Raw genomic sequence first — 5,910 nt, forward strand, 5'->3', positions numbered from 1 at the left:
CTCCAGTGGAGCTATGGCTGATTTACCCCAGCTGGCGATCTAGCCCCATGGCTCCATTTACATCCCAGGGAACTGGGAGGTCGGATCACAATATGGATTCATCTCCTGGCAGCTGGGTCTGTAACGTGATGAGCGGTAGCTCTTAAGGGACGGTCAGTTTCCCTGGCTCTGTGGTTGATAAAGAGGCATCAGGTGTATCCTTACATTGGCTGATGTGTGGCTTTGCTAGGCACTTAGGATGGGAGAGGAGATTACAGCTACTTTTCTCCTTGCATGAGCATCAGGAAATGTTAACCCCTGAAACTTACATCAGGCACCTCGGATCCTCAGCTGGCTTCCTGCCTCAAAAGGAACCGTTTTGAATTGGGAGGGCGGCGTTTCATTAGACCACAACGCAGGGACAGATTAAGGCATAGAAGCTCCGGAACTCAGGTCCTGCAGTCATTTTATTACAGCAGAATTTCAGCTTTCATTACAAAATAAAAAGCAGCAGATGATGACTCTAGTCCTCATAGTTGTAGAAAAAAGCTTGAAAATGTACCCTGCACAGTGGTGCCTGCCTGAGTCTGCAGAGAGCCTGAGATGATCACTCTGAGAGGGGAAGGTGCTGCATGAATTATTTGTGTGGGGTGTAGTGGTTAAAGTGCAAACAGGGGACTGGGAGCCAGGACTCCGGGGTCCTGTCCCCCAGGTCTGGGTGGACAGCAGAGCCCAGTGGGCTAGAGCAAGGGGCTGGAAGTCAAGACTCCTGGGGTCAGTTCGCAGCTCTGCCACTGACCACCTGTGTGACCTGGAAAAGTCATTTCCCTTGTCAGTGCCTCTGTTTTCCCTCCCACCCTTTGTCTAGTCAGACTGTGAGCTCTTTGTCTCTCACTGTGTGTCTATGCAGTGCCTGGCACAAACGAGCCCTGATCTCAGCTGGGATCTGTGCAGCACCTGGCACAATGGGGGCTCTGATCTTGGTCAGGGTATGTGCAGCCCCTAGCACAACTGGCCACCAGTCACATCAAGAGCTGTACAGTGATTGGCACAATGGAGGCCTTGATCTCAGTGGGTTCTACAGTTGATTTCCAGCTTAGCTGGTAACCTTCTGTAACAAATTCCCCTCTAGTTTTAAACACAGTTTGGCTTTTAAAGGGGCTAGATCTGAGCGGGGGCAGAGCCCTCCAGTGGAAGTGGGGGGCATGGCTTTGCAATGACAGTGTTTTTCCACAAGGCATGTCCCTGTGCCCCACTCTGCCCCCCTGGGACTCCTGCCCCTTGCATGGGAACAGGTAACTAGCTGCTCCAGGAGACCTCATCTGTTGCGCATCACTGCAGTTCCTTGGGAGTGGATGTTGCTGGGTTAGCTGGCTCTCGGGTTTCCCCCTATGGTCCCTACCCCATGGGGGACGTAAGTGCAGGGCACGAAGAAACGGGAAAACAAACTGCATGCTACACTGCCACTTTTCAGGAGCCAAGGGGACAGCACTGGTGAGGGGGGAATCTGGTGTTATAACTCCCCCATGCAGCTCTGATGTTGCCCCTCAAACCTGACCACACACCCCTTGCTGTTCCAGCCCTGGGCTCCCCACCCTATTCTGTCACTGCCCCTCGATCCCAACACACAGCCCCCTGCTATTCCAGCCATAGGCTTCCCCAGATCCCTGCTCTAACTACTAGACACCACTACCCTCCCAGAGATGGGACTAGACCCCAGAAGTCTTGACTCCAAACCCCCATTCTAACCACTAAACTACTTGTCTGTATATATTGGGAGCTCTGCGGGGCAGGGACTTTCTCTTGCTGAGGGTGAAATGTTGGCCTGATTGAAGTTCATGGCAGGATTCCCATTGATTTCAAGGGGGCCAGGATTTCACCTTATGTGTCTGTTGTACCCCAATGGGGCCTGATCTCAGCCAAAGGCATCTAGACACTACCGTAATTCCCATAGTAAAAGGACCAGCTGGGGGGGGGGGAGCAGTTGTGAAGGACCAATATGCTGGGGAAGTAGACAGCGTGCCAAGCAGTGTGGGTTCTAGATGCTGCCATAATGCCCATAATAAAAGCACCACTGTGCCAACCTGCATGGCTTCTAGATGCGACAGTAATACCCATAACAACAGGACCAGGTCATCGGAGCAATAAATGGTATGCTAGATACTACCATAATACTCATAATAAAAGAACAATAGACTGTACGTCCAGCAGTGTGTGCATGGGGGAGGGGCATGGCTAGACGTTACCATAATACACATAATATTAGGACAGACGTGCTGGGGCAACAAACAGGGCACCGACCTGTGTGGGTTCTAGCCACTACTGTAATATCCATAATAAAAGGGCCAGTGCAATCGGGCAACAGAGAATATTCCAAGCCCAGTGGGTTCTAGATGCTACCGTAGGCCCATAGTAAAAGGTGCAGCTTGCCAGTCTGCATGGCACCTTGATATTTCTAATATAAGGCCCAACACATGAGGCAATAGACGGTCTCCCAACCCATGTGTTCACATTGTCTGAACTTCCAAGGTGCGGCATCTGCTCTTGTCAGCAGAGTTGACATAGCTTAATCCTAACGGAAACAATCAGGAGGCAGATGAGTGTCCTGTGGGCTTTGCAGTAAATATCTTTCCTTCAGCCCCCACCCTGTCACCACGCCCGTAGCCCTGATGGCTGTAATTCTCTTCCCTGGCCTGACAGCCAGAGCCCGTCCTCGGTGTGATCAAATTCTCTGCCATGGAGCTATATTCCTCTTGCATTGCCCTTAAATCAGCCCCTCCCACTGACTAATGGGGCCGTGTCCCCATCTTTGCCAGAGACAACTAGCAAATGGCTCCGGCATGCTCTGCGGGCTTGGAAACTGACAGTGCTTCCAGTTAGAGTGGGGCAAAGTTAATGACCCCCACGCCCTGGGTTAGCAAGCGCTGTGAAATGCAGGAAGTGGCACGTAGGGAAACTGACAAGGAAAAACTCCATTGGGTTCATGCTGGTGAACTTGAGAGTCTTTTCCAATCAACCTGCCAGGAAGTCCGGGCCCAGCGGGAATTCCGTGTCTGCCACACCGGACCTGGCACAAGATGAGTTGTGTGTTCGGGTGAATAGCAATGATGTGGAAGGCTACGGAACGAGCCCCTGAGAATATACTTCTAGTATGACAGTAGTGCCTGACTGAGATCAGGGACCTATTGGGCCAGGTGCTGCACAGATCCTGACCAAGATCAGGTCCCCACTGTGCCAAGCGCTGCACAGACCCTGACTGAGACCATAGTCCCCATTGTGCCAGGTGCTGGACAGACCACAACCGAGATCAGACCATATAGTGCCAGGCATTGCATAGTCCTGGTCCAAGATCTGAACCCCCCATCATACTGGGCGCTGCATAGTCCCCACCTGGGAATGCAGCCCCGTTGTGCTGGGTGCTGCACAGACACACAATGGAAGACAGTCCTGCCCCAAAGAACTCACAGGTTATGTAGAAAAAGGAGGATTGTTATCCCCATTTTATAGCTGGGGAAACTGAGGCACATAGAGATTAATTTTCTAGAGCTCAGAACATTAGTGTCCATCTGTCCATCCATCCCCATACACAATCTCTATCTAATCTGTCTCTCCATCCCATACGCATCTGTCATAACTATAAAGGGAAGGGTAACAGCCCCCCTGTGTACAATACTATAAAATCCCTCCTGGCCAGAGACTCCAAAATCCTTTTACCTGTAAAGGGTTAAGAAGCTCAGGTAACCTGGCTGAAACCTGACCCAAAGGACCAATAAGGGGACAAGATACTTTCAAATCTTGGTGGGGGGAAGGCTTTAGTTTGTGCTCTTTCTTTTGGGGGAGTTCGCTCTTGGGACTAAGAGGGACCAGACATCAATCCAGGCTCTCCAAATCTTTCTGAACAAGTCTCTCATATTTCAGACTTGTAAGTAAACAGCCAGGCAAGGTGTGTTAGTTTTATCTTTGTTTTCTCAACTTGTAAATGTACCTTTTACTAGGGTGTTTACCTCTGTTTGCTGTAACTTTGAACCTAAGGCTAGAGGGGATTCCTCTGGGCTCTTTAAGTTTGATTACCCTGTAAAGTTATTTTCCATCCTGATTTTACAGAGATGATTTTTACCTTTTTCTTTAATTAAAAGCCTTCTTTTTAAGAACCTGATTGATTTTCCTTGTTTTTAGATCCAAGGGGGTTGGATCTTGATCCACCAGGAGTTGGTAGGGAAAGGAGGGGGGATGGTTAATTTCTCCTTGTTTTAAGATCCAAGGGGTTTGGATCTTGATCCACCAGGAGTTGGTGGGAGAAAGGAGGGGGGATGGTTAATTTCTCCTTGTTTTAAGATCCAAGGGGTTTGGATCTGTATTCACCAGGGAATTGGTGAAGAGTCTCTCAAGGCTACCCAGGGAAGGGAATTAGCACATTGGGAGTGGTGGCAGCGGACCAGATCTAAGCTGGTAGTTAAGCTTAGAAGTTTTCATGCAGGCCCCCACATCTGTACCCTAAAGTTCAGAGTGGGGAAGGAGCCTTGACAGCATCCCTCTATTTGTACACCCCTTCCCCCCATCATCTATCACTCCAAACGTATGCACTCTGTTTAGTTTAGTCATTTATCCCACCCCATCACAGTTAATCGTTCTCGTAATCAATCATTAATGGCAATATCGCTCAAAGAAGGAAAGACACTATCTCCAGTCCGTGCACCCTACACACATGCACCTATCACAGAAATACTCTGCCCTGTATCATTAGCTCCCAGGGAGCAGCTGCTGATCTCATTAGCACTTGAGTTTGTCACTTGGATATTTAACAGATGCCTGATTTCATTAGATCCTGCATATTTTAGGGGGGTCTGATTCTGCTGGGGGGCATGTGGCTTTGCTTGCTATCGGGGTGTGGTCTGGAGGTGCCATATTGTAGCTCAGAACTAGTGAGCATAAGAACTGGTGTAAATCCAGAATAACGCCATTGGGCCAGATCCTCAGCTGGTGTGAATCAACATTGATCCCCGGATGGCAGTGCACCAACAGTTGATTTACACCAGCTGGGGATCTGGCCCCATTGATTCCAATGGAGACATGCCGATTTACACCGGCTGGGGATCTTGTCACACGGACTTTACCATATTGCTTGGATTAGCCCAGGGACGGGTCAGGCCAGCAATTGAATTAAATTTATCTGAGGTCCGTCTAAGGGGCAGGAGAGTGGCGTAGGCTAAACCGATTATACACATTAATCCTCCAGGCCATCTGATAAGATGAAACTGATCATGGAGAAACTTTGTCTTAACACAATAGCTGGGGAAGATCAGCAAGCTGCGGCTGCATCTGCAGTTGTAAAGGGGTTTCTAAAATTGTTTCTTTAACACCATGACATACCCACTCTATCCCCAGCCCACGCCACTCCCTCTTGGCTCAGTGCAGATCCACGCATCACTACGAGAGAATGAGCTCCCCAAGCCCTGCTTGTCAGCCCTTTATGATGTGAAAGTTTGTGGCTTCACTCAGTGCTGAGATGCAGTCACCTCTGGGGTGTGGCAGCTGTTTATACAAGGATCTTTCCCCCAGTGCTAAGACATGGTTGCCTGTGGGAACCAGTTATATAGGGATCTCTTTCCCCATGCCCACCCCAGAGACGGCTTCATCTCAGCATCAAACAAGTGATCCTTGTATAAACAGCCCCCATACCACCCCAGAGGTGGCTGCATCTCAGTGCTGTACGTGCTTGTCTGTGTGCGTGTCTTTGGGCAGTGCGTGTGTGTAGGTCTGTGCATGTCTGTGTGCGTATCTTTGGGCAGTGCGTGTGTGTAGGTCTGTGCATGTCTGTGTGCGTATCTTTGGGCAGTGTGTGTGTGTGCGTGTGTGCGTAGGCCTGTGCATGTCTGTGTGCATATCTTTGGGCAGTGTGTATGTGTAGGTCTGTGCTTGTCTGTGTGCGTA

General features: G+C 49.8%; 1 protein-coding gene across 2 annotated transcripts in view; it reads left to right on the forward strand.

Annotated features, from left to right (window-relative positions):
• The window catches only part of MACROD1 (mono-ADP ribosylhydrolase 1), a 194,753-nt gene that overhangs the window by 102,561 nt on the left and 86,282 nt on the right, over positions 1–5,910 (forward strand). The gene's annotated exons all lie outside the window — the stretch shown is intronic.

The sequence above is a fragment of the Terrapene carolina genome, unplaced genomic scaffold, assembly GCF_002925995.2.
Source record: "Terrapene carolina triunguis isolate 2854851 unplaced genomic scaffold, T_m_triunguis-2.0 Scaffold89, whole genome shotgun sequence".
In the NCBI taxonomy this organism is placed as follows: domain Eukaryota; kingdom Metazoa; phylum Chordata; order Testudines; family Emydidae; genus Terrapene; species Terrapene triunguis.